Consider the following 22,522-nt stretch of genomic DNA (forward strand, 5'->3'; position numbering starts at 1 on the left):
GTCCACATGTACCCTATGGCATTTAGCTCCAATATCTAGCTTCAACTGAATTTCTAATCCTGTCTCTACCTCCAGTACGTATCGTCTGCTTTCCATAAAATGTCACGCTCAAACTGGATCTCACACTAATCTATTTACTCTCTAGCCAAATTTTAATAAAAACTCTGGATAAATGAGGAAGATATTACATTCATAATCTATCATCCAAAAATTAGATACTAGTAATACAAAATTTTCAAGTCACTTGTACTGTAGATTATCCCACATGGAGTTCCATATTCCCACCATCTGGCTAATGCTCTCCTTTGTTCTCTCCACCCACAGGCCTTTGGAGATTGCATCTGGCAGCAGGACGTTGCACATTATTATTCAGAGTACATCTTGATGGCATCACACCTTCCTCATCTTGCGGGCAGCCTAGCAACACATATGTCAAACAGGGGCCGTTATTTATGTTTATTTCAGTCAGCAGAACCCTCTGCTCCTTGCTAGCTCACCAAATCCTCCTAACATAAAAATTACTGCTTTTCTGCACCTTCAGTCAGGTCACTTTCTTAGGCAGGGCCTCTCCAGTTTATCCTGTGTGAACACAAGGGAGGTAGTGTATGGATTTATGATCCTCCAGTCAAAAGAATAATGGAGAGATGGCTCTTCTAATTATACTTATTAATTGAATTAAAGGTGAGCTTTGCCCCTAAAGAAAGGTGAGATTCTAAAACTAATGATGAAGATAGTTCCTTCTGTGTGGGCTGAATATTTCTCTCTTGAATTCTTCTTTTTACTGGAGCCTGTCGACTCCCACTGTTGCCAATAGGAATTTTTTGTCATCCAAAGGTAGGAATGTGGTCCTGGGAATTTAATTATTCCTACAATAAAATTCCTGTTTTATTGAATATAAATAGGTATGCCTAATTGTGTTAGCGACTTTATAGTACTTAAATACCAATAATTATTCAAACAGATTTATTGAAGTTTAATGGCAATGTAATAATAATGTCGGTATGTTTTATATGCAATAGTTGTTTCACCTCATTAAACAGGTTGGTAAATGATCCATTGCTGTTTAATTAACATGCAATGACTGTGTTATTAAATCTTAAACTGTAAATTAAAGCTTGATCTGAGACACTTAATTTTAAAGTGTAATTGAAAGCTTCTTTGGGCATGAGCCTCCAGAGTCCCTTTTATTTTCCACAGCTCCTTCCTGACCTGCTCATATCCCACACTTATACCTTTGGAACTGGAAAGTGGGATGCACTTAATTTGTGTAGCTGAATTTTTTTCTTAATGGAGAACGGCATGCCTTTCTAGTAGGTGAGTAAATTGTGAATGGAGAATAAACTGTATTTCAGATCCAATTTCTTACATATGGAAGATTGCTTTTTTAAAAAGTATATCTAGGAAAAGAAACAGCCTAAAGTCTTACAAATATTCACTCATACTTTCATAGCAGGATATCTTGCAAGCTTGGCAGGTTTTACTCAGCTAATTCAGGACTAAACACCCACCTATTTGCTGATAGAAAGATCCATGGTGCATGCAGGACTCTTCAATCTTTGTTGAACCAGCTGACTATAAACATAGCAATTTGATGTGAAGTGGGCAAGGGTAGTTTCTCTATTGTTAGTAGGGAGAATCAAGTCCTATCAAGGTTTATAAATATTTCAGAAACCTACAGACAAAATTTTCTGGAGCATATGTTGGAGTTTGTGTGATAGTGGTCCAAAGAATAGTAATAAAATATTCTCCAGATGCTGTATAACATTTTACATCTTCTTTTGTGTTTTTTCATCTTGTAGAACACCAAACAGATCCCCAGTGTTAGAATTTATATTCTGTGCATCTGTTCTCCAAAGCTAACCTATGACAGCTTTCAATAATATTTTAACGTTGCATAATACAAAACATCCTAAAATTGGGGAGAACAGCAATTTCAAATAATTTCCATCTCTTGGCTAGATAATATATAGTTATTTTTCCATACTTCTTTGGATAATATTAATAGAGATAAAAAGGTGTGTAAATTTTCACTCCGAGTTTTTAAAACATTTTTTAAAGATCTTCATTAAAGCTTATTTGACATACCTGTATATAAAATTAGAGTCCTCTCTTCTGTATCCATAGATTGAGAAAAATAAAACAATCAGATATTAGAGTAATAACTGCAATATTTCATACAGCAGCATAATAAATACATGTTCTCCTGGAATCCTGTAAAACTAAAAGTGCTTCTTAAATTCTACCTTCATGCAAGTATTTGTGTATATATGTTCGAAATGCTTAATCCTGCAATCTGTCTGGAAAACTTTCTGCACAACTCCCTACCACCATCACCACTCTATATCTCATCATATCTTTTAGGTGAACATCTCTTCTTTCAAAAACCAACTAAACTTACTTTTTGTAGCCTTTCTTGGCCACCTGTAAGGAATTAGCTTCTTCTTCTTTGGGACTCCTTGCTCTCAAGATACTAGAACAGTATGAAATACTTGTGTATTTTCAGGACCTCTCCCTAATTGACTGTAGGCAACTTGCAGGCCCAACCCATGCCCAAATCTTCTTGAATCATCAGCCCAAATAGAGTAGTAGGAGCTCAATATTTTTATTGAATAAATATTTACCTCCATGATATTATGTATAAACATCCACAGAGATTACCATGACTGCCTTCTGCCTTCTTAGTTAGATTCATCCTACAGCTCTGCCTATGTAAATGTGCATCATTTTCAAGCTTCCCTCCATCCTTTCTTTTATTAAAAGCTTCTTACAGGCAAAGGCTGCCATCCATCAGTTTACACTGGCATAATTCTGTCAAAGCCTCTGCTATGAAAAGTGTTTAACATCTGATCAGTCATAATTGGGCAGGACTTCCTCTAGTTGGGCTCTGAAGTCATTCCACTGGCGCCAAGCAGAGTCTTAGCATTGCTGGAACCTAATACATTTTGTGAATTATAGATAGGCTGGAATTATGTATAAGACAACACATTATTGCATCAGAACAACATAAATAAAAGTGGTCTAATTTAACTATGAACCCTTCAAATAGTGTGATATTCAGTTACATATTTCTAAGAAAACACACCTTCCTGTCTGCATTTCTCCAAGATGAATAAATTATTATTACAGTACTATATTAATTTGAATTTTCATTCTAACTTCAGCTTAAAATAAAACCTGAGATGGAATTTAAAAGAATATTTTATTATGTAAATGCATAATTAAATTCCATTGATATATTTATTTGTTTCTTTTCTGTCTCCACCAATAGAAGATAAACTCCAGGAGACTTGGAATTTTTCACTGCTGAAACCTGTCTGCCTAGAATAGTGGCTGCTCAGTAAATACATGCAGAAACCATGCAGATTCATTTTCTCTTTTTATAAATTCTACTTAGATACAAGATGTGTGTGACAGTCTGCATTTATATAGTATGTTTTCATTATTGCTTTTAGTCCTGTAATGGCTCTGTGCAGTATGTAATTCAGATTTCATTAATATAATTTTGCACATAAGGAAGCAGGTAAATATTAAGAGATCCGTCCAAATTAACAGGGCCAGATAGTAGCAGGGTTGTCAATAAAGCTAATGTGCTCTTGTTCTCAATTCAGGGTTATCTCTATCTTACCAAGATAACTAATTGCAAATTCACCTAAATTTGTGAAGATATTATTTGCTCATTTCTAACGTCCAAATGCATAGTTTGGTAAAGAGAGCATAAACTTGAGAGCCATCTTAAGAAAATTCTTCTATTATCTCTCCTTTCTGATCTCTCTCTCTCTCTAAATATATATATATATTTATATATATATATATATATATATATAATGTTATTTCACATATATAAACACCATATAAACATTCATTTGGGTAAGTTCAGTAACACTTTATTTTTTTTATGACTATCTTTCCTTTGAAGGTATGTAAAGCACTTAGGAAAAGATGAAGCAATGATTATATACTCTCAAAGGGGTGTATTCTTATACAGTGATTGGAGAAAATTCCAGTGATTGGAGAAAATTCCACTGGCCTTTCCAAGTGATTACTGTAACTCATGCTCAAAACACTAAGATCAGCCACTTGATATAAAGTTGAAAAGACCTGACAACTAAGTCTCCCATTTGTAAAGAAGTCATTGATTAGCATGATAGCATGAGGAGTTTTGCTTACCTCTCCTGAGTAAAACTGGTAAAAATTATTTTTAAAAACAACAACAGCGGGCTTCCCTGGTGGCGCAGTGGTTGAGAGTCCACCTGCCAATGCAGGGGACACGGGTTCGTGCCCCGGTCCGGGAAGATCCCACATGCCGCGGAGCGGCTGGGCCCGTGAGCCGTGGCCGCTAAGCCTGTGCGTCCGGAGCCTGTGCTCCACAACGGGAGAGGCCACAACAGTGAGAGGCCCGCGTACCGCAAAAAAAAAAAAACAACAATTAAATCCTCTGGAAATGATCCTAAAGGAAAGAACACATAAATAAAAATCTACTCCTGAGAATTATTAAAATTTGGTAGCAAAAGCAAGAGTCAAATGGGATAACACATTCAAAATAATGAAAAAAAAAATCTACCAAGAATCCTGTATCTAGCAGAGTTGTCTTTCAAAAAGGAAGGCAAGGTTAAGATATACATGATAAAGCCTACATCAACCACTAATTTTTTTTCAAAATATATGTTAAATCGATCATAGACCTAAATGTAAAAATGCAAAACTATAAAACTCCTTAAAGATAACACATGAGAATTTATAGATGGCCTTCCTTGAGTCTGGCAATAAATTTTTAGATACAACACCAAAGAAAGGCACGATCCCGGAAGAAAAAAAAATCGGTAAGCTGTACTTTTTAGAATCAAAGACTTCTGCTCTGCGACAGAAGCAGACTGTGACAGACTGGGAGGAAATATTTGCAAATGATATATCTCATAAAGGACCGTTATCCAAAATATACAAAGAATGCTTAAAACTCAACAGTAGGAGAACTAACAACCTGATTAAAAAATGAGCCAAAGTCCTGAACAGGCATCTCACCAAAGAAGACACCATAGAAGCATATAAAAATGTTCAAGATTATATCTCTTTAGGGAATTGCACATTAAAACAATGAAATATTACTGCACACCTATCAGAATGTGTGAAACCCAAAGCAATGGCAATACCAAAGTCTTGTGAGGATGTGAAGCAATAGGGACTCAGCTTTTTTGGTATGGCCACTTTGGAAGACAGTCGGCAGTTCTTACAAACCCTAACATGCTCTTGCCATACAATTCAGCATTTGTGCTCCTTGATATTTACACAAATGAACTGAAAACATGACCACACAAAAACCTGCACATGAAATTTTATAGCACTTTTATTCATAATTGCCAAAACCTGGAAGTAACTAAGATATCCCTCAGTAGGTGAGTGGATAAATAAACTGTGGTACATCTAGACAATGGAATATTATTCAAAGCCCAAAAGAAGTAAGCTATCAAGCCACAAAAAGACATGGAAGAAACTTAAATGAATATTGCTATGTGAAAGAAGCTAATCCAAAAAGGCTAAATACTGTATGACATTGTGGATAAGGCAAAACAATGGAGACAGTAAAACGATCAGTTGTTGCCAGGGGTTAGGACAGAGGGAGGGATGAATTGACAGAGAACAGATTACCTTTAGGGCAGTGAAACTATTCTGAATATTACAAAAATGGATACATGTTATTATTCATTTGTCCAAACCCATAGAATGTATACCACCAAGAGAGGGCCCTGAGTTAAAATACGAACCTTGGAAGATTATGATGTGTCAATGTGGGTTCATAAATTGTACTAAATGTTGATAATGGGGGAGGCTGTGCATGTTTGGGGGCAGGGGTTTTACACCTTTACACCTTCTTCTCAGTTTTGTTGTGAAACTAAAACTGCTGTTAAAAGTAAAGTCTATTAAAAATCATTAAAGAAATTAAAATACTAAAAAGAGAGAAAAGCATTATATAATTAAATAGAAAATTCCTTCCACAAAATACTTATAAAACACTGAGTGCCAAATACTTGTGCAACATTCTGCTTTCTGTGTTAGGGAATAAAGTTGAAGCACATGTGACTTTTGTTGGCAAGATGCTCTCATTCTCTTTGGCAAGATGAAACATACACACATACAACAATTTTTCAAGTCCATGTAATGGAGGTTAGAGAACATATGCAAACTGAAATTAAGTATTCCATACAGGGAGAAAGCTTGAACATACAAAACCGAGAGGGGAAGATGGGAATATCCAATCACCTGTGCTGGTGGGGGAGTTGATGAACAGGCTAATCCCAGATGGGAAGGGAGATACATCTTTCTCAGAGATAAGAGGATGGATAAATATTCATTTGGAGTAAACAGAGGTTGAAGAAATATAAATCAGATACATTTAAATAATTTATTTCATTAAAATATGAAGTGAAATATTTGGCAAAGGATCAGAGTGATCTGGATATAGTTTACGTCTTGAGATGAGAAAAGTTTCAAAGAACGTAGAGGAAATAATTTGACAGCTATTCAGTTAGAGATGATTTGAAGATACAGGGCTATCATGTAGAGTTGAGTAGATGGTGGCCGCCAAATGATGCTCAGATGAGGGTACAAAGTGGAGGCTGAGGAGTGCTGATTCAGGCTGTGTCCGCTCCAAGGAGCACCTTTCTCTAATTCACACCGAAGGGCCACACAGGTGAGTACTGGCTCTGCAAAAAATCTGAAACAAAATTGATGTTTGGGTTTTACTAAAGACCTATACTCTTAAGTGAACCTACAGTAGTTGACTTAAGAGAAATAAGTGCCTTTGTGTTAAAAAGTGAGCCAAGGGCTTCCCGGGTGGTGCAGTGGTTGAGAGTCCGCCTGCTGATGCAGGGGACGCGGGTTCGTGCCTCGGTCCGGGAAGATCCCACATGCCGCGGAGCAGCTGGGCCCGTGAGCCATGGCCGCTGAGCCTGTGCGTCCGGAGCCTGTGCTCCACAACGGGAGAGGCCACAACAGTGAGAGGCCCGCGTACCGCAAAAAACAAACAAACAAACAAACAAACAAAAAGTGAGCCAAAATTTAAAGAGGGTATCACTTAAGTTCCATTAATCTAGAGCACAATAACGCATTCCAGAGGCATGATATCTAAATTCTGTAGTGGAAGAAGTAGTCACTTTTAAAAAGCAGGATTTCCTTCCATCTTAGTTATGTTGGCAACATTCCCAAAGCTATTGAGCAGTCTAAATAATTTGCCAATATATTTACAGTGTGGATTTAATTGGATGAAATTTCACTGTAGCCAAATGGTTTTTCTGAATCAGTTTAGTTTGGACTTCCTATCTTGAATACATAGCTAGTGCTTTCTTGAAATTCTTAATGACTTGTCGAGTAGGCAAATTCTAAATAAAAGACATTCTTCCAGATGGTCAGGTATTTTAGGTTAATTGACGCTTTCATGGAGAAATTCAGGAAAAAATTAACTTTTTCTTGAAAAGTTAAAGGCAGTATTGTATTTAGACTGGCATAATTTCAATATTGAGGGCAACTCTTTTAGCCATCTAGCTTATAATATCTCTGTGTCAGAAAGGAACACAATGAATCTTACCCCAGTTCATTAGGGATATAGAGAGATTATGCAAAAATGAGGGATGAAAAAGAACATCTTGCCTTTCTTATGTCTCTCTTTTTTACTATTAAATATCGAACTATGTATTATTTCACTCCCGAATTTTAGCATTCCCAGACTAATAAAACTTAAATAGTTTAAAATGATTATAGCCTCAAAGGCATTTATGTAGGCTGTATAAATCATGCCTTCCTGCCTTTGCCTGGCCTGCCTCAGTGGGTGCTACAGGGGATAAATCAAATAAAATAGATAATGCAGAAGAGCACAGAGTACCAAACGACCCCATTAAATTGATTTTCAACTGGTGCTGATCAACTGAAATGAATGTGGTTTTTAGTTTGGAATAATTTCTTGCATATTAAGACAATTTATTTGATTCAATTGTTGTTTTTTTTCTGTCCCATGACTGCCACCCAGAATATATATACTTATCACTTCTATTTGTTGATGAACAAACGGCCTTGGACTGTGCATGTAACCTACATATTACCAGTTATACTTTCTGGGCTGTCAGGTGTACAGAAGCAGGGGACTATGTCTATTTAAGTAAGTCCCCAAGATAAATGTTCCAGTATTCTTATTTTTACAAATAAATGTTTCTTGTGGTTTTATCGACTTTGAATTCTCTAATTCTCACAACCATTCTAGAAACATAATTCCTTTTTATTTAGCTACACTGGCTTCAGAATTTCTTTTACAATAGCTCAGTAAAGATGCATTTTACTTTATTTTTTCCAATTTTTATAACCATCTCTAAGTCTTTCCATAATTATAGGCAGAAATAAATTTTGTACCCTTAACTACTAAATTAATTGGTTATCTTCCCATAAAGTTAATGCCACTTCAACTCTGTGGCTTTTTTTTTCACCAAAAATGACAATAATCTCTTATATCACAAAGTATTTAAAAAACAATGAAGTTACAAAGAAAATATTAAATGCTGCATACTGTTCCATTCTCCCTTCCATTGTCCCAAATCACTCTTCTGGCTGCAAATCTGTCATGCACAGCATGATAACTGCTAAAAATGAGTTCAACCCAGCATCTTGTCAGATGTAACCCATGTTTTGTGTTCTCTGATCTTCTAAAAAGAACAAAAATACCTGGAGCACGGGAAGGTACTTAGATGGCTTCTAAGGAAGCTGTCATTTCCACTGTAGCTTTGTTCTTTACTGCAGAGAGAGGCTGATACAAAAAATTGCTGGAAGAAAAGAGAAAAATAAAATAACATCACTAGCATGTTGATGAATGTCAAGTAGAGGAAGATTCTGGACCACAAAGCAAACATGACAATGGGTGCAGACACAAAATGGGAACAGAATATTTGAATATCTTAGTGAATATTCAGAGTTAAGAGTATGGAGGTAGGATAACTTACAGAAAAATTTCATTAGTGAGAATTATACTTAATGATGTTTAGCACTCTGTTTCTTAAATTTCCAAATATTTGCCTAGCAGATCCTCTCTGGTGTATAGGGATCATGAAAACAAAGGCAAAATATATATGTAATGTATGTGTATATGTGCATAAATGATGATCATTCATTATTTGGGGGAAAAAGATGTTTAAAATGTTGAATAACATATAGGAATCCTTTGTACAAAACACTTGAACACATATATACAAATATATGTATAAGTAAGCTCATGGCAACATCACTAGTGTTAGGAAAAAAGAAAGTAATTGAGAGAAAGAGAAGAATTACACAATCTCTATAAATGGAAAACTGTGCAGCCATTAAAACAATTGAATTAGATTCTGACTTAGAAAAACATCTACTGCATATTGTTAAATAAAATAGCAAGCTATGGAAGGAAATGAAGAATCTGATTCCAGTCTATTTAAAAGACCAACACAAAATCATAGATAAACATGTAAGATACATATTTCTATGCACAGAAAAATTCTCAAAGAATAATAAACAGAACAATTAAGGGAAAAGAAGGCAGAGAAAGGCTTATAACTTTTACTATGTACACTTATGTATTGTTTGAATTTGTAAAAGCTAGCATGTTTTTCTTGTTTAACTAAAATAAAAAGATTAAAAGAAAAATGTACACTGTTCTCAGAGTAAATGCATTTTTGCATAGTTCAGAAAGGGAGGAAAAGGGTCAGACTTCCAAATAGTCCCTTCCACTCATATTTCAGTACCTCCGACTGTTTTTAAAAGGTAATAAATATATGTAGTTGATGGCTACAGAATGACTTATTTATCCTTTTCCCTTCACTTTGAAGTCAAGAAATATTTGTGTTCCCCTCTCCACATGCCTCCTTTCTACACCCCCTGTCTTCCACGTGGTCCCTTATTAAAACATCTTGGAACTGGCATAATAAAACCCCAACTGTTGTCTCTTCACTTTCAACTCCATGATTAAAAGGGGAATAAAATTATAGTACAGGGAGGGGGGCATCCAAGGTATGTGTGTGGAGCACTCAGTTCAGATGTGGCACAGAGAGTTCTAGCAAAGCATGGCTCTGAAGCAGGCTGAAGAAACAAATGTTAAGTGAGTTGAATAAAAGGAGATAAGGGAAATTTATTTATTTAATCTCTAATGAAGAAGCAGCAACATGCTAAGAGAGAAAAGGAAGTTTTGAGTATAACTGTAGACAATTAGTTTCTGGACACATTCAGAAGCTCATAAATATTTGATCCCTGTTTTATGCCCCCAAATTTCCTAGATCACAAATCATGCAGCCACATCAGTGTACAAGAAGCAGGACACTAATGGATGCTACTTGTCAGCTAGATGAACAGAAAAGGGACGTTTAGGCAAAGTTTTTTTTTTTTTTTCATTAAAAAAAAATGTGTTATGTGAAAGGGAATCCATGGTAGAGTGATCAAACTTTTAAACACACATTGGTTTGACTTATGTGTCACAGCAGCTCTTGCCTCTGTAATAAATGTACATAGAGTTCCAAAAGCATCCACATGGCACTTTCAAATGTGTTTTGCAATTTTTTCAATGTGCTAGGCAGGTGCTGGTAAAGGAAAACTTAATTACCCATGTGTTTGGCATACCTTTACACCTCACAGTTATGTGATTACAGGAAACAAATGAGTACTTCCCTTACTATTTTCAGAAAGATTACATTGAGCCATTGGATACAGAACAACATTAAAATGCACGTAGCAATAGCACAGATTTAGCTACATTGTGGTTCAAATTATGTGTCAGGTGCCTTAATGCCTATTTTGGCAAATATTTGTTCACTTCCTTCTATCTTCATGACCAATACTTCAATTTGGGAAATGTTATTACTTAAAATGTTGAAATAGCCATCTGGTTCATTTCCCCATGTCCAGTTCCTCCTTGATCCAATACATCTCATGTCTACCACTGCCAGATTAATCTTCCTTATGCCTAGTTTCGATAGCGTTCTGAAGTGTACCATGCCTTGTTCATGCCTGATGAATTAAGGATAAACCCCAGTCTACCACTGGAAGCTTTTCATCACAAGGATTCAGCTTACCCTACCCGTTTTTGTTGTTTCTCAACATACCTTCCACTTGAAATCCAGACAGCCTATCCCCACACTTGCCTTTTGAAGTTCGACTCACTCTTCAATTGTGTTCAACTAGCAAAAAGCCCAAGATTTCATAGTGGAGTAAGATACTGAACTGAGTTTAAAGTTTCCATGTTCCAATATCTGAAATGGGAATCTACATTGCAGAGCAGTTGGAGAAGAGCACCAGGAACATAATAATTGACTGTCTAGTTTTTCTACCAATGACCATTACATGTAAGATTCATACCCTGGTATTTTAATTTTTCATTTTCTTACTATCATGTTCTTTCCAGGTCTCCCACTTGCTCCCCAACATAGATTAAATGCTTTTTATGGATAAGGAAATAGGAGCAACTTCTCTTTATTTAGTGTGTCTGCTTTAGTTAAACATTGACAGAGCCTGGATCTGAAACAGATCATCCAGACTTCAATCTCATCTCCTCTCTGACGCTTATGAATCCTACTTGAGATCTCTGCCTTCAATTTCCTCAGCAAAAAATAGAGTATCAGACTTCACGTGCAGGGCTCTTAGATAACTCAACAGAGATAATATATGTAAAATGCCTGGGACAATACAGGTGGTTGACAGATATTTGTTGAAACTAATGAATTGGCAGGTAAAGATTGACATATATACACTACCATACGTAAAATAGATAGCTAGTGGGAACATATTATAAAGCGCAGGAAGCTCAGCTAGGTGCTCTGTGATGACCTAGATGGGTGGGAGGGAGGTCCAAGAGGGAGGGTATATAGGTATACATATAGCTGATTCACTTCATTGTACAGCAGAAACAAACACAACATTGTAAACCAATTATACTCCAATTAAAAAAAAGAAAAGATAATACCTGTCTTACTCATTGTATCATCACTCTGGATTTGGTGTGATTTGCAATCAGTGCTGACTTGTAATAGACAAAATGAGTGCCGTTTAATGGAAAAGTAACTAAAGTGACACCTGAAGTGCCCTCACTTTTTAGAGACCCTTCTGGCGTTGTTGCCAATGTTTCTGTAGGAAAAACCCTTAAATCTTGTTTCTTAATTTCCTCATCAATTAACCAAGGGGGTTGGTTATATTAAGTTATCTCTAGTATCTCATATAGTGTTAATATTCTACAGTCATATTCTTAAAAAATGTCTACCCTACCTAACTCCAGAAAGAAGGATCCATTCCAAGTTCCTTGGTCATTTCAATTTGTATCAGTCAAAATATACTAAGTTATGCTATGGAAATTAACAACCCCAAATTATAGTGGTCTATAAGAACAAAAGTTTATTTCCATCACAAATGTACCCAATAAGAGTCTGCAGTATTAGTTACTGTGGTGTTTGGGAGGATAGAGGTGGGGTAGGGAGAGCGGTGGTGGGTGCTCTTCAGTGTAATTGTCCGCACTCTAGGAGTGAGAGGGAATACTGCCAGCTGACGTGGAGGAGTAAAAGAGACTGACCAAGCAGAACATGGCTCTCAGAGCACATCCCAGAAACGACACATTCCTTACTCCCTCTCACATTTCATTGGTAAAGCAAGTTTTGCAGCCAAGCCTGTTCTCAATGGGGATCCTCCCTAACAATAATTGATAATACAATTTACTGAATATTTTGATGGCACTCAGTCTTCTATTTCTATTTTCAATCTTACTTTCCAGCTCTACTGTTGTTTTTTCCATTGGCAAATAAATACTTCCATTTCAAAGTTATATTTGTACCTCCACCATTCATTATGTCAGAATCAGAATTTGAAATCTCCTTGCAAAGCCAGCTGGTTTCAACTTCCATGTATTCAATAATTTCAGAATGATCTTAAACAACTTCATCATTTCTCATGTAATCACCCTATTGATTATGTAAGCTCTATTGATTAGGGCATTGACATTTTTCTCACATTTGCACCCTCATATTTATTTTCCCCCATTTCTTTATTTCAGGCCTCCTATCTAGTCTTCTATAATGTAGTATGTAAATATAATATCGTAGCTACTCTGCTATAGTAATAGTATACAATGCTGTCAGTTGGAATGTTTTAACTGTGCCCTTCCTTCCTTTGCTCAGAGCATTTAGTGCCTCCCCATCACCTAAAAAATAACATGATCCTAACTCCTTAATCTGGCATTTAACACTTTCCTTGGGATACTAGTCCTAAGCTATGTTCTATTATTTCCAGGTATTCATACTCTGTACTATCCTAGTTAGAGAATTCCTCATTCTCTGAACACAAATCACAATTTGTATTTTTCATATTCTTGTTTTTCACTCTTTCATTCATGAGTCATTTATATAATTTTTATATCTTTCAGAGAGAGTTCTTTACATAGTATGTTCTCAACACATGTTTAAGAAGGAGAAGGAAAGGAAAAGTATATCATTTTTATGTGAGCATTACCAATTGCCTGGCACTTTCCAAAATACTTTCAAATCATTACCTCATTTATTTCTTACTTCAGTTTTATGGGGTGGCTACAATTATCCTCATTTTATGCATGAAGAAAAATGTGGCTTAAAAAGATTAACAGGAAGGACCAGAATCCAAACATATATCTGTTGATTCAAAACAGTCTGTATCTTTCTATTTAATATTTGGAACGTTTTTGGATGCATATTAATTTAGTGGATGTTTAACTTCATGGGTCCAGAACTCTTTCTTGGATCTGGGAATTCTCTAGGTATAGAGCATACTGATTCTATCAGGTTGGGCTGATTGCCCTTAAATAAAAATAGTCCGGGGGACAAATAGGTTATTGGTTCTCAAACTCCTTGTTTACCCTGGATCTAGGTAAGACTGTAAATACAATGTTTCCCAATTTATGTCATAATGTTCAGTATCAAACACGATGACAATCTCTCAAAAAGATAGCATTTTGAAATCTGCTTCTACCATTCCACATTTGTAACAGTCCCCAAGAACAAAGGATTATTCCAACTAAATGTATACATAAAATATAATCAAGTGAAAATTCCTTATATTGCCTAATAATTGAAACAATATATAGAAATAGATTATAATGAGATACATTGCTACATACCAATTAAAAAAAAAAAACTAAGGGATTCTCTCTCTCTCTTTCTTTCCTTAAACAATTTATTATATTTATTAGTTGCATTTCAAAATATTCAAAGAATAATTAAAATTCACCAGTGACCCATCATTTTCTGTCTCTCAGCTGCTACAGATAAATTTCTGCTGAAAGAAAGCCAGGGTCATATAAGCTACCATGGAATTTTTTTTCCTGTTTTGGTTATTCTGGGAAAGAAGATTAGTGTGAGAGAAGCATAAAGCCAACCTGTTCAAATTAATCCAGAAATATACAAAATGCCAAACATAAAAGGTCAAGAAATTTCTATTTCCAGGATAAATATGGCTGGTTAATTCATAAATGAGGTATCCCTTAAAGCCTCTGCTGAGGATGTTAAACATTTCTACTTGCTTTGTGTATTTAACAATGAGGGCCCATTCAGTTGCATTTTTTAAATCTTATCAAGGTCATTTTATCATTGCTAATCAATAATCCCAAATATATAGACCTCTATCCAAAGATAATAAAAAAAATTATTTTGAGAATAATTCTCAAATGACTATTTGATAATTCTTTACCTATGACTGAGATATTATTCAGGCATCAGTCACTTCTTGGGTTGTGTTGGGGATGAAAATATTTTCCTCTACCCGTATAGGTTTTCTGGCTCATCTAAGAATTAAATTGACATCAGACATTAACAGGAGAAAACCAAACAAAATTTAATAACATGCATACATGGGAGAGATCCAGGAAAACTGAGTAACTCCACAAAATGGCTGAAACTCTCACCTTAAATATTATTTTCAGCTAAAGACAAAAGAGGATGTTAAGGGTAGGGATTTGGGACCTAAAAGGGGAGGAAGGCAATTGACCTGGAGATGGAAAAGCAAATGTTTGGTAAACAAGTGTTTGCTGGGACAGCGAGGAATTTTAACAAATAGACTTGGTAGGTTCCCTCATGTCTATATACCTTGTTCATACTATAGTTACCAATGGTGATTGCTTCCTTCCTGGAACAAGTTTTCTACATACATTCTTTAGGCAGTTAAGGGGACAATCAAAGTTTCTTCCTGAGACTTTTGGGCCTTGATTGTTTTCAGTTTGAAATAATCCTCATGCCTAAGAGACATTTTGGGGCAGCAAATTTGCTCCCCTACAATTGTGATGACTAAGATTTAGAGTTTCCTCTTAGTCCAAGTCAAGGAAACAAACTTATGAGCTTATGGAGGAAAATTAAGTCTTAGTACCTACCTGAAATTTACAAAGGGTAGATCCACATTAATGTAATTTGCAATAATAGTTAAACAGAATAAAAGACACATGTTTTAATTGGAATTCCCCATTAATAAAATGGCCTGTGCACTGCAGTCCCTAACTGACACAGACTCTTTTATGTATTCAATATCTAAAAGGCTTACAGCAGAAAGAACAGGTGGTAACAGGAATTATTTTAACAGCAGTAGAAAGAAACGAAGGAAAAATCAGACCTGTCTAAAGTGTGAACTATTAGTACAAAATTAGGCCTTTCTTAGTTTTATTACTGTAATATTTCTTCTTAAAGTTTCACTACCCCTCAGGAACCTTTAGAGCGCTGTTAACTTTTAAAGGCTACACATACAAGGGCACCACATATTTTCTTAACTCCCTATCTCTACCGCATCAGCTAATAATCATGCCACAGGAAGGATACTTTCTTTGGCCTTGGATTTGAAAGAAATGTCTTGGTAGGGAACAAAGGGGAGATGTTCTATTTTGAGTTTTGATTACTTGAAGTAAGTTTTATTTTCTAAGTTAACAAAAATGGATATAAAAGTACATTAGATTGTCTATGACAAAATAATCAGTGACACAGTTTCCTAGAGTGAATTCAAAGTATATGTAAACAGTAAAATTTCCCTTATTAAGCAGTTCTCCAAGTACCTTAGAGTTATTCTCTTAAGTATGTAATGAGTATATTTATTACTGGAAATCAGAGACAGAAAAGAAAAAAAAAAGAGAGAGAGAGAGAGAATTGCACAATGCAGAATTGTGATTTGGATATCAAAATTCCTCTGGCTCTGTTCAAGAATCAAAATGAAATTGTAAAGGTGACATTGAAAGATATCATTTTTTACCTTCCTTTTATTAGCTACCTGTGAGACATTCCAGACAAGTCAGGAAAAACCTTTATGGGCCAACTTGTCAATAGATGTAAGAAAGCCATTTTAATGTCAGTCACCTTGGCAAGAGGAGTCTGGAATCAGAAAATTTACTGAAGATTGTAATTGTAAAGTAGTTTCCAGTGTGTGCTTCCCAGGACTTTCACCAGCATTAAAATAATTTACTTTCTTAATGAAGAGAAAGCTAGAATATAAGAGAGGGATACAGACGGAGACAGAGTAGAGGAGAGAAGGGACAAAAAGAAACCACAGAGAGGCAAAGAAATGTGTGTAAAATATATGTGGGCTCCACACCTGTGTAAATAGGCGAGAGTTCTATGAAGTCAAAATTCTCTTCAGCCTTGACCCAAAGCAAAAGAAAATTACTTTAGCAACTATCACCCAAGTGCACAAGGAATCCTCTTATAAATAGATCCTTTGTGAATTGTATTAATCACCATGTAGGAAAGCTTTCAGTCTGAAAGGTAAATTTCAAGGTGTTGAAGCAACTTCAGTATGAAGGGTGTTGCTTTTGGAGGAAAGCTGTCAGTTCTTTCATGGGTGCTGTCAAGTACAAGTTGTCAATATGAATAAGAGACTATGGGGACGCTTATAAGAGGGAGTGTGAGGGTAAATGTTTGACGAGGGAACCGGGGGTTAAATTGCTGTGAGCCTTTTCTATTTTTTTAATTAGAAATTCCATCTAGTAGTTTCTAGCCCACAGGGATTCTGAGGCCGAATCTAGAGGAAGGTGTTTACAGAGCGACTGAAATCTGTAGGGTCAGGACCACAGCAACATCAATAATTAAAAACCAGTTCGACTTAAAATTAGCGTCATTCATCGTGTTTTAAAAGTTAACGTCATCTGAGAATTGCTCACCCTCAAGGTTTTTCTCTACCCTCCTACTTTGCTAGTTAGAGAGCGGTTAAACACGTAACTGAAAAAAGCCAAGCTGTGTTGGAAACGCAAATGGCGGTGCTTGTTAATGGGGAATAAGGTGCTTGGCCTGCGTGTGTGGAATGTGCTAGTCAGACCAGCTCACGCTACCCATAGGAAGCCAGCGGAGCCATCTTAGTTCATAACTTTCACACCATTCTGTGTTTTTCTTTGGGTTCCTTTAATTCAAAGCCTGTGATCCTTGGAAATGGTTTTGTTTTCCCATGGTCTTAGTCGGGCTTCCTAGAGAGCACTGCTTGGCAACAGCTCTCTTTCCCAGCTTCACGTGAACTCTTAACCACAGACCTCTTGTCACGACTCCAGCTCTGGGGTAGGATTAGGATATTCGTCCAAGAGACCTGGTCTTTCTCAGTCTCACACCCTCTGATTTTGAAAAGAGGCAAATTTGTTCAAGAGTTTTAGAGAAGATAAGACCCTCTTTATTCTCCTGTTGACCCTTAGGCACAGACCCTGGGGATAGCAAGGTAACTTTCTAAATACTCAAATCTTCATGGTTGCATTGGTCAAGATAACAACTGTCTTTGTTCATTCAGGCTGCTGTAACGAAATTCCACACATTGGATAGCTTAAATACAACATAAATTTATTTCTCACAGTTCTGCAGGCTTGAGGTCTGAGATCAGGGTGCCAGTGTGGTCGGGTGGAGGCTGTCTTCTAGGTCATAGACTTCTAGTCCTATCCACACATGGTAGAAGAGGAAGGGAGTTCTCTGGGTTCTCTCTTATAAAAACAATAATCCCATTCACGAGGGTTCCACCCTCATGACTTAAGCACTTCCCAAGGGTCCCACATCCTAATAGCATCACCTTTGGGGGTTAGGATTCAACATACAAATTTTGCAGGGACACATTCAAGACCATGACAACAACATTCCAAATTCAAAGTCGTGTATCTGATATGGGAACTCAAAAAGTAAAGAGTCACCAACAAAATGACCAAGCTGGAAACTGACAAGCAAACTTCACATCAAACCATATTTTCTAAACAACAGGAGATATGTGATGGAATGCATTATTAGCTTCTACAGTGGTAATAGACTTCCTTGAGCAGGTCAGGAACATACTATGACAAGCCACACAGAGGAGAACAAATACATCATCAACTGGTAATTTCTCCAGAGAGGTTCATGAACATCATGACTACCTACATGCAGAGTGCATTGCTACAACTTCATGGTATTGGTCACCCAAAAAATCCATGAGCTTGAACTGAAGAACACTTAAATAATGGCTCATACCAATAAAAATGCTTCTATCAGAGTGGAGGTAAAAACTGATTTGTGTGGCCCTTTTTCATTGGGAACACTCTATTTTTCCTCACTTTGGTTCTCATCAATGAAAAGACAAGTGTTAATGATGATCCCGTAACTCATGATTGCAGTTCTGTATAACCAGTAAAATATTAAATTCTGCTCAGTGCAATTTTAGAGAAAGTGTAAGTATTTTATTTGTAACTAAAGTGTTTGCTTTCAAATTTGAAAAATAATGTTTGAAATTTTAGCTAGGCCCATGAGTATGATATGAGACTATTTAAATTAAATATAACACATATAAAATAAACAACACATATAATAGATTGTCAAGAATTAGTTCAGTCTACCCTACTTGATAGTAAATGCATAATCTAAACCAGCTACGTGTGTATATGTACTCTCTTTCAGTCAGAGTATCCCCTCTATGAATTTACCAATGCCATATAAGTGAATATGTACTGGTTAATTCTTTGGGAAAATGAGCCATAATGTCAATTAAATTTGAAATAATCTCTATTTATATCATCATATGTATATGATATGTATACTAATTTTCTGCTCAGGAAATTATTCTGTATCACAATACTTGATTCTTATACCTTTATTTCCAAACTGTATCAAATAGGGAAGAATTCCATGCATTTCTTTGAATATTTTACTCAAAAACTAATGTCACAAAGTCACTGCATGACTATAATTAGTAGTTGTTTTTCCCTTCCTTTTACATTTCATAAGATTTTATTTATGTGTTTCTTATATAATACACATATGTTAAGTAATTGAAATAAGTACATAAAATGAATATGTGTTGTCCAAATTTAAAAGTATGTTTTCCACTTTCAAAGATTCATATGTGTACATGGGGAAGGTTGTGTGTATGTAGACAAATACATTTTTTGGTATACAACATCAGAACAGCCTCCCAATATGTACTGTTATTCCTAATAACCATTATAATTTATGAGATCTTATTAAAAGCAGTTGCTGCTAGATGTCTGATTTGGAATATTGACCAAAAAAAATGAATGCTGATTTTTAAGAGCAAAACTTAATAATTAAAATCACAGAAGACTTTTTTTTTTTTACTGTTTTTTGTAGTTTACCTGCCTCAAAAGTATTAGCATTGTCATAAAATAGTAAATCACATATAAGACAAATATTAAATATCTACATAATCAGGTAAAGTGGAAGAATTGTACACCATTCAATTAGGACAAAAGAGTTATTAAGACTGAATGCTAATATTTGTTTTAAACTTCCTGTCAGACAAGTTAAAAATAGAAAACACATGGGGTAAAATGATAACAATAACATTTAAAATATATTAAAGACACATATCAACATACATGCTTTTAAATGGCAAAATCCTCCCCATAAACATTATTTAATTCCCAGATTAAAATTAAACACATATTTTTTTGATCATCAAGTCTATTTCTGTACTAAATTCAAGGAGGAAATTGTTTTATATCATTTCATGTAAGTATTATTGAATAAACTGTATTAAAAACCACAAATATTTGCAGAAGATATGGAAACCACTCTTCATCAGATTATCTTTAAATTATTATGACATAAATTTAAGCATAAACAAAACCTTTCATGGCTAAACTTCCATGAAATATTTGTACTTACGTCTAACATTCAAGTCTAACTGTTACACTTGCAATACAAAAGGTACAATGACTAAGCAGAAAGGGCTTTAGCTTCATAGTGAGAAGACTTATCTTTCAATTCTAGTTCTGCAGTTTACTGCACATTTGATTTTTCACTGTCATTTACACTCTGTAATTGTGTTTGTTAGAAATGATAAAATAATAAATGGACATTTCAAGAAAATATGATGATGTATGTAAATTATATTACACAGGATGCATTCAATTTATATGAATGATATTTTCTTCCTAATTAAAGTGTCAGTATTCTCATTTGGTAATAATGGCATCTTGAACTTGTAATTTATAATTTAAGCACTTTTATGTGCATTATTTAATTCATAAATTTTAGAAGTTTCCTAAGACATGATTATTTCCATTTTTATTCATCTTTATTGAGATATAACTCATATACAATAATATTCATTCATTTTAAGTGTAAAATTGATGAAATTTGGTAAATTGACACAGTTGAATAGTACCATCATTATCAAAATACAGAATATTTCCATCACACTAAAAACTTCCCTTGAGTCCCTCTGTAGTCAGTCTTCTCCTAAGACACCTAGTATCAGGCAACCACTGATATACCTTAGTAAGTGTACTTTTGCAGTTTCTAATTATGTATGGCGTTAGGTAAAGGTAGAGAGCTTCTTTGTCTTATTCTTTTTTTTTTAATTATTCTTAGTGAATTTCAATTTTTCTAGCATCATTTGTTGAAAAGGCTATGGTTTCTCATTGAATTACTTAGGCATTTAATTGAAAATCAATTGTCTTTATATGAGTAGGTCTACTCTCTATTCTGCACCAATGAGCTATATATGTATTTGTGTGCTAATACCACACTATCTTGACTACTATGCTTCCGTAGTAAACCTTAAAAATCAGGTAGTGTGTTTTTTTAATATTTTCTGTTTTTAAAGTTGTTTTGGCTTTTCAGACCTAGGTCACTAGATAGTTACTTTAGAATCAACATGAGAATTTCTTGAAAATAAAAGTCTGTTATGATTTTGATTTAGATTACATTAACTCTATTGATCATTTTGAAGGGAATCACAATATTAATAATATGGTTGTATTGATTTATAAACACTGTATATGTCTCCATTTGTTTAGGTCTTCTATAATTTCCCTTTGAAAAGTATTAAATTTTCAGTATCTTGTACATCATTTATTAAAATATTTCTTGTATATATTTTGCTATTTAAGTGGAACTGCAGTTTTATTTAATGTTCTACTTTATTGTTCATACACACAATTGATTTTTGTACCTTGCACTTGTGTCCTATGGTCTTGTTAAATTCACGTATTAATTTTAGTAGAATTTTTGTTAAGGTTCTTTGGGATTTTATATAAACATAATATAGTACTTGTGTTATCTATTGTCTGAATTTGATGCTTTGACATCAGGGACCTTACTGACCTGGGAGGGACTGCCTCTGCCAGGGTAAGTTCATTCTAGAGATAGCAAAGGACTTACCTCTGAGTATGCCTTTCATATGCAAACTAACCAGTCCAGAGTCCATTACCCAACAGCCTCCTTTATTAGACTTAAACTACAGGCCACCATACCTCTGCCCTTATCGCTGCAGGACCTGATATCAAACAACTAGAAAATACCACAATTTCCCTGAGCCCTCTGAAATTATTCCAAATAGCCAATTCTAAACCTGCTTAATCTGCTCAACCTGCCTTGCCTATTTCTTCCCAGACAACCACAATAAAGGCTTCACACTCAGTTCCCCTCTCTTTCTGCCTGTAACCAACCTGTGCTCTCTGGTGTTGATAAAAAAAAAAAAAAAGCACAATGTGAGAGTTGCAAGTTAAGTTTTATTTGGGGCAAAATGAGGAGTATAGCCCGGGAGACAGCATTTCAGATAGCTCTGAGAAACTGCTCCAAAGAGGTGGGAGGGAAGGTCAGTATATATATATATATGTATATATATGTGTGATTTTGGTGAAAGGGGAGTATATGTAATCAAGCACATATTTTTTGCAGAAGGTCTTTTAAGGGTCACTGCTAGTCACGAGGAGCAGACGTCACCATGGAGGAATTTAGGGCTTTTCTAGATACGAGGAGGTGCAAGAACTGGGCTCATAAAATAAGCTCCAGAAAATATCTAACTACCTGAATATTTGTTCTACCAGTTTTTCTCAGAGCTCAGAGGGCCTCATTCCTGATCTCCACCCTGAATTCCTCTCAGGGGGTGTTGAAGGTCAGCGGCTGCAGTGGCACCTGATTTAATCCTTGTAGAGGCAGATTGCAAGTGCCCATGGCAAGTGCCAGTTTGTAGTTGACACTGGTATGGCCCTGAGTGCCAAGGCATGCATCCCTCCTCTTGAGAACTGTGAGTAATAAACTATTTTTTTAATGGCAGTTGTCTCCTTCCCTGT

This window comes from Tursiops truncatus, chromosome 2 (assembly GCF_011762595.2).
Source record: "Tursiops truncatus isolate mTurTru1 chromosome 2, mTurTru1.mat.Y, whole genome shotgun sequence".
Taxonomy (NCBI): Eukaryota; Metazoa; Chordata; class Mammalia; order Artiodactyla; family Delphinidae; genus Tursiops; species Tursiops truncatus.